This window comes from Fragaria vesca, linkage group LG6 (assembly GCF_000184155.1).
Source record: "Fragaria vesca subsp. vesca linkage group LG6, FraVesHawaii_1.0, whole genome shotgun sequence".
Lineage (NCBI taxonomy): Eukaryota > Viridiplantae > Streptophyta > Magnoliopsida > Rosales > Rosaceae > Fragaria > Fragaria vesca.
Window position 1 is genome coordinate 32,694,716 of NC_020496.1, and position 7,944 is coordinate 32,702,659.

Below are 7,944 nucleotides of genomic sequence, written 5' to 3' on the forward strand. Positions count from 1 at the left end.
AACCTACTCTCTCTCTCTCTCTCTCTCTCTCTCTCTCTCTCTCTCTCTCTCTCTCTCTAAATTGGACATTGCAAAGGGTCCCAGTATATATGACATTTCGTAGAGTTTGTGTAACACCCTGACCTCAAAATTTAATTAGGATAATCCAGATTTTTACTGGTGGAAAGGAAATTTGTTCTACCCAAAAATTGATATTCGTTCATAAATAAATTAAAATTGAAAGCAATTTAAATCAAAGAGGATAAGGTCTGCTTTCACCTCATGTTCTTTTATAAGCCGCTGAAATATGAAGACGAACCATTAGAGCCTCCAAATCCATCGAGCTTCATACTCCTCCTTCATCCCCGTCATGGTTCATCCGATGAGGTTTTGAAGCTTTAGAGCCATAAGACTTCCCCGACTGTATATCCGAGGAGAGGAGTGGGAGTCCAGGAAGTCGGTGATTCCCCTTCTCAAGGATCCCCTCTTCTTTTTAAATCCCAAGAGAGAAGATTCTCAACCCCCATAGAAGGACGAGGTCGATGAACCTTGAATGCTCTCGATTCCTCTCCCTTCTTTCCAGAACAATATGAGCTTGTATATGCAAATGCAATGGTCTAAATTATGAAGTGTGAAATCCAACGGTTCATGCAACTCCATTTTGTAACACCCCGTATCCAATTTTACCTATTTACTTGGTATTCTACGAGTTACTGAGAAATTTAACCATGCTCGGTGACTTAGTAAATTAACGCTTGAGTTTATTTTCTAATTTTTCTCAAAATGTCAAATTCTTCTTTTAAGGCCCCGATGTTGTAGTACGCGTCAACACGAGTTCATCGGTGTCTTCGGATTATTTGTCGGAGCTTCGAGTTATTTTCTACGATTTATTTAAGGTTTGGTAAAAGAAATTAATTTTCTGAAATAAGAATATAACTTTTAATCTTGGCCGTCTGATCAATTAGGGTTTCGATCTTGACCGTTGGTTCGGGTATACAGGGAAAAGAGATGGGTTGACTTTGTCAAAAACCCAATTCAGGCGTTGACCTGAGTCTCTCTCTCTCCTCCCTCGTCTCCCTCTTACTGTTGCTCTTCTCCAGCGCGTCGACGCCGATTCCGGTCACCCCAGACGGCGAGGCCACCGCCAAACTTCTTCTCTTCTTCTCTCTTTCCTAGCCTAACCGGAAAATCTAACTTTGCATCCATTATGGAGAGAGATTGGTCACGGTGGTGCGCGACTGTGTTCTTCATTTTTCGGCGAGCTCCGACGGGGACGACGGCTTCGAAGGGTATAATCTTGTTCTCCTCTCTTCCCTTTTCCTTTCTATGTCCTTGAATGTTCGAATCGAACCCTAATATGAAAATCCCTTTTCTTCTCTTTTCTGGGTTCGACCTCGAGTTTCGGTGACTACGATCTCGAGGATCTCGGTGGTCTCCTTCCCTCTCCTAGTGTCACCCTAACCCGAAGAGAGGCGAAGCAAAGGCTGAAGGGGGACCCGAAGCAGTGTGGTGATGTTTTGGTGGAGGTGGCGACTGAGGCAGAGGTTCCTAGGCCATTGAGCTCTACGTCATGGCTTCTAGGATGCTGGTTCTTGATTTGGGAGTAGTTGGAGGTCCTGTATGTTGAGTTTTAGCAAGGAGGAGCCATTGGATTTTCATTTGGGCATATTGGAGGTAAGTATCGATTTTTTTGTACTACTGTGTTGTTCCTCTGTGGTTTGGAGATGGTTAATGACTGATTTTGGTTATTTTGGTTGTTTGTATGTCGAGAACTTGGTGTATTGAAGAATATAAGGAGGTCATGGCGAAATTCCGGCAAGTCTCCAGAATACGGCAAGAGATTCGGCGAGGGCAGAATCTGGCAGAGACCATTGAGGTAGTGTTTCTACCTCTCCCGAGATCACGGGACGAGAGGTCGAATCCTTTGCTTCGGGTCCTGTAACTGCACAAGCAACAATGCGACAAGAGTCGGGACTGGGGTGGCCTAGTCTTCAACTCTCTGATTCTTAAGTCAGCGTTTGATTGCTACTTGTATAGTACGGGAGTATGGGAGGAATAGTAAAACTTACCTCTTTTAGGAATTCGTGCTTGTTTTATAGGCTAGTGCCGGAGGTCTTATCGTTGGTTTTCGATGTGGGATTGCTTTTATGGTGTTCTTCAGTTTCTTCCCTTTCGGGGGTGTTTAACGGTTCCAAAGTGGGTCTGGTATGTGTATTATTGTTATGCCTCCACTTTTTGATTGCTCACGGAGGTCTTGTCGGTGTTATTTTGGCCAGAATGTTCTCCGGCAACTGGGTAATGGTGTCACATTCTCGGCATGACCAAGTGTTTTGGTTATGTATTAACAAGTCTCCAAGTCCCCAGTCCGAGAGAGCTCTTGGGTGGGGAGTTATTCTCAAGTTGTGCCGAGCATGTGTTTTACCCGAGAGTTAGAGGCATGGTGTCGAGTCCCCAAGTCCTCACACGGGGGCCGCGAGGTGGCTGGGGTTGAGTTTCAAGTACCTGGTACGAACCTTTGCGTCATATCTCACGTGTGTCATAAATGGCCGGTTTGTGAGGAACACGTGATCATTTATGGCGAGTTTTAAGGACGTAACGGTTCTGTTAATTGGGGTTTTTTGTTTTTGTTTTTTTTAACTAGCGCGTAACTTACGTGCGTTCGTGGGATCGTGGGGGCACGTCTTAAATGCCCCACACGATCGTGGCCGACGTGGCTATTCCCTGAGCATTGAGATGGGGGGGGGATCTGTACGGTAGAGGATAACTTGGATGTATATGAATAGGCCTGGAGAAGACAGAAGGAGAGAGTTTGCATTTCGAAAACAGAGGGGCTAGGGCTAAAAGAGTTGTTTTCAATTTTTTGGAGAGGCTTCGACGAACTGTGGGATCGAACCTGGGGAACATCCTATTTCATCCTCGATCGATTGGGTGTGAGCGTTCGGCTGTTTGCAACCAGCTTCACTGTCACTATGATAAGTGGTCGAAAATGCATATAAATCATTGTCAGTGCTTAGCTATTTGGTATATTATTAGCCTAACATGATCTAATTAATTCATATTCTTTGATTTAATAGGATTGATGTTGGATGATGGAACTGAGCAGTTAGAAGCCCAAAGAGTTGCTGGACGTGAATTGGAAGTGGAGACTTTGACTTTGTCAAAGTGGTGACAAGTATATAATTAACTTGAGGGAATAAAGAGCCCAACCACGTGACCTATCTCTCTCATCATCTCTTCTTACTGAAGATACCTTCTGTCTCTCAGAACGCAGCTTTAGTCCTCCTAAATCTCCTCAAGGCAGTAGCCCTTCAATTGGGGGGAAAGCGAAGCACGGCGAGAAGATATGAAGAGCCCAATTGCCAATATCTCCATGAAGTCATCAGAAAGGGAAGTCCTTCTAAAATTGATTCTTTTCATGAAAAGGAAGATTTGGCCTGTGTGAAATCAGGGGGATCTCTTCGGGTTGGATTTCGACAAAGGGTTGGCTGTGAAGGATATAAAGGAGACTCGAGTAGATTATAGGGATTCTCCTCCCTTTTCTTCCAATTTTCCTCGACCTCAGTTGTACTCTCTAGAAACTCAATTTTTATTGCTTTTCAATTTCTGTTATGGAGAACTAATCTCCTAGCTAAGGCTGGGGGAGAAACCTTGGATTGCTTATGTAGTTTTTATTAATTCGATTTGACTGGAACTTCAATGCAAATTCAGTTTTTGGATGTTCAATTTTAATTTCTGCTTTTACTCTTTAGTTCGATTGATGGGTGTTTGATAATCTACTTCATAGGTTCAGTCAAGCTTTTCCTATTGTTTGGTAAAAATATCCATGCTTTTTAGACTAGGTAAGTAGCAGGTGAATAGATAATTTCGTTGGAATTATGTCTTGATAGGTTGTTGCCATAGGTACAATTTATGCTTGGGAAATTCCTATCAAATTGTTGGGTTTATGTGCTTGAACAACTTTAATTGAATTCATCTTTAAAGTCAGATTTCTTGAATAAGTTTCATAGAAAAGAGTCGAATTGATATAATTGCATAAGTGATTTAAGGTGGAACCCCGAAACCTTAGTGTCTCTCATTATCGTATTCTCTCTCAATTAAACTCACAATCGTTTTCTTTTTCAGTTCATCATTTGTGTACTTTTTCACTGCTCTCGGCGGAAACGACACTCGTACTTCCGAGTCTATACTACTACGCGACTCCTGCACTTGGGATTAGCAAGCACACTACACAAATCCAATTTTTCGAGGTATGAACTTGTCAATTCCTATTTTGGCTTTTGTTTTGTTTCGAATGGGAAGGGATGGTGTTGTGGATTTCGTTTCAGTTGCGATTTTGCTAGGAGAGTCTAGAATAAGAGATTGGTTGGTTTGTTGTCGGGTTAGTTAGGGTTAAGGTAGCGACAGTCTAACATGTGAGGATGTAGGGTATGACAGATCCGGTGTGGGTGTCTAGCGAGGAGATTGTGGTTGTCTCTAGCTCGCCTGATCCTGATTCAGACACCTTGCACCGGTGGGAGGAGGAGTTGGATTATCTTATGGCGGAGGTTGCACTTGACTTAGGGGAGGGCATTCCTGTTACGGATGCAGGGTCTCATGTGTCCTTGTCTGACCCTCTATTGCAGGAGGTAGAAGAGTTTAGCATGGCGAGATCTTGGGAGGTGGACGACTTGTTCTGGGATCCTCCTGGCGAGAGTATGACGTTGTCAGAGTTAAAAGCTCTTAGGCAGAATTGGAGTATTCCCGATGAGGTCTTATTATGGCCTCTCGGCAAGGGCGTTAAGTTTTTTGACCCGCCGGACAACTTCACGCTGGTATACGAGTACCAGCTAAGATGCGGGTTGATGTTCCCGCTACCCCCTTTTGCGCAGTACACTTTAACGTGTCTGCATGTCGCCCCGGGGCAAGTCACCCCGAATATGTTGAGGCAAATATTGGGGATGGGGGTACTATTCCGTTTGCTAGGGCAAGAGTTCCCCAATTTTGAAGAGTTCAACACGTGCTGGCACATGACGTATTGTGCGAAGAAGGGCAGCTGGGGTTGCGTGAGGTTGAAGTCCCAAGGGAAATTCAAGATTCTAGTGGAAGACTTGCCCACCTCTACGAACGAGAGCTGGCGACAGAAGTGTTTTCTCGTCGGAGGGTAGTGGCAGGAGTGGCATGGACATCCCTTCCGGGTCCCGGGGCTTTCCAGAAAATAGGTATCGTGTTTTGTGTCTCGTGTTTTCTTACTGTTTGTCTATTCTGCCCCTGCTGACTGTTGACTTTGTGTAGTGCCCCAAGAGTATAAGTTAACCGAGTTGATGAAGCGTCGGATTCGCCAGGTGTTGTGGACATTTGAGTCTAGGAGCTCGTACCGGATATGCCGCCTTGGCATATATAGTCAGTTTGGTTACGCCTGGGTCCCGGGTATGTATTTTTCTTTGAATGGTTTCATGTGTTACACTTTTCTCTTTCTTTTTTTGTTTTTTTTTTACTCTTACTTTTGTTTGATGCAGTGATTATGCCTCGGGACGGTGGGTCGCAAAAGAAGGAAGGTCTGTACGACAAGGTTTCTGATGAGGATGTGTTGGATGGGTTGCATGCCGAGGCTGACCATGCCAAGCGGTACGATATCGATTTGGAGACTAGCGAAGGGAAGGAGGTGGAGCTGGACGAGGCTGAGGATGATTTTTTGAGGCTGAGGATGATTTTTTGAGGTTGAAGCTGGCGGATGAGGACTATGCTTATTTGCCTCCTTTGGTGGCAGAAGCAATGGGTTTGGGTGATCAAGAGGTGAATGACGAGGAGACGGAGACTGAGGGTGGCGATCATGGGGACTGTCATGAGCAAGTTCCGGTGGAGGAAGAGCTTGTCCCAGAGCCAACAGGGATGGAGGATGTGGGTGAACCCCAAATTGGTGGTGAGGACTTTGTGGTGGAGGAGGTGGAGCCCATTGGGCAGGAGTCAGAAGAGGTTGTCGTGACAAGGACCCGAAAGAGAAAAGAAAGGATCGAGTCGTCACGTGAAGGCCAGCCGAAGAAATCCCGTAAGGACAGGCGTTTCAGGAGCTCGGGTAGTCTTGCTGAGATCACCCAGGCATTGGAGGGGACAAGGGAGGTGCAGCCTTACTTGGGTCAAATGGCATACAACATGCGTCACCGCTCTCGCGACATCAATGTCTTGGAGGAGGTTGATCCCTTGGCCGGCGTGGCTCTCGCCAAGGAGAAGTTAACTCGGGTAAGTGTACATAATGTTCAATGTGCTCCGCTTCGTTTTTTGGCTATTTGCTTATGCCTCGGCTCTTATCTGCATGCGACGCTACTTATGTATGCTGTAAATGAGAAGGTTGTTACCCACTTGCAGGGGGATACTGAGGCTAAATGCCAGCAGCTAAGGGAGGCAGAAGAGAACAACCGCGCCCTCTCGCAGCGGCTGGAGCAAGTGGAGCAGGACGTAGCTGTCTTTCGAGACTAGGCTGCTGCATCTGGGAAGGAAGTTGCTAAGCTGAAAGAAGCGATACAAGAGAAGGACAAGCAGGTGGAGGCTGGGGAGGTGGCTACTGCCAAGGTAGTTTCTCTGGAGGTTGAGGTGGCGAAATTGAACCACGCCTTGGCGGAGCAGGAGAGGGCTTGGAAGTTGAAGTATGTCAGGGCTGTCGGGACTGGGGAGAGGGTGTTTCGGGAGAGCGACCTGTACAAGCAGCAGTTGAAGAGTGCTTTTAACCGGGGCCAAGATGAGTTGAGTAAGACTGGTTGCCAAGCTGGCTGGATAAATGAGGCGGCTATGCGCAAGTGGTATGCCGAGAGGGATGCAACGAAGAAGGCTTGGGAGCAGATGACCCCGGAACAGAGGAAGCAAGCCGAGATCTCGCAATCGTTGGCAAAGCAGCATGAGACCTGGCGTGCCACCTTTCTGCTGTGCCAAAAGAAGCTCCTACTGTGGGGACATCTCGGCCGCTTGCTATGGTTGCTGCTTCTCCCTTAAGGGCTCCACGTCCCGAGGGATTTCCTTCCGCTCAAGTGGCAGTGTCTCAGGTCGCGTCATCTGTTATTGAACCTCCTAATTCTCGAGTCCCTGGTCTTGTGGCGCCGCCGCAGACTGAAGTGCAAAAGATCCCAGCGACCAAGTCCCCTGTCATGGAAGTGCAACATGTGAGCTCCCTAGTGCGTCCCAATGTGTCAGTGAGGCCTCCACCTGTGTCACGTGACCACTCTAAACATGCTTATAGGCACAGGGCGTCGGTGAACATCAGCCAGAGCCGTGGACGTGGTAACGGGTCGAAGAGTGGCGGGAGCGTGAACAAGTCAAGTGGGGCATCTTCCAAGGAGAAATAGTTGTTTTTAGTTTGTAGTTTTTGCTGTTCCTGTTAGGTTTTAGTTTCTTGTTTGCTTTGGAAACAATATTGGTGGCGTGGTTAGCCATTTGAACAAGTTGTTATATATGGATTGCCTGGGAGTCCAGGTTGATATTTGTTTACTTTAAAGAATGCTTTTTTATGTGGTTCATCCCTTGTTGTGATTTTGTTCCATGTACTTGGGACAGTATGTTAAAAAAGATGGAGAAAACATAGCATCTTCATTTAGGATAGGCCGCTAATGGGCAAGGTGTACATTTGATGTGGGCCACTACCGGGCTAAAGTACACAAAGTAATGAAGTGCTAGCTGGCATGTTGGCTTTTGGGTGTTAACAAGTTAAACAGGGTAGAGGTGGAGGTGGCGAGCATTCTAGGGGTGAGGTAGGACTCGACCATTGGTGTTGCGGAGATAGAATGTAGTTGGTCCAGGGGCATTGACTATCTCCAGTGGGCCTTCCCACTTTGCTTTGAGTCCAGTGGGGTGGGGAATGACATCTTTCATGACCAGTCACCTACCTTTAGAGGGCGGGAAACAACTTTCTTGTTGTAGTGTCAGGCAATCTTTTATTTGTTGTTGACATTCCTGAGATGTGCTCTGTCCCGGCATTCCTCGAGGAGGTCCATGTTGAGT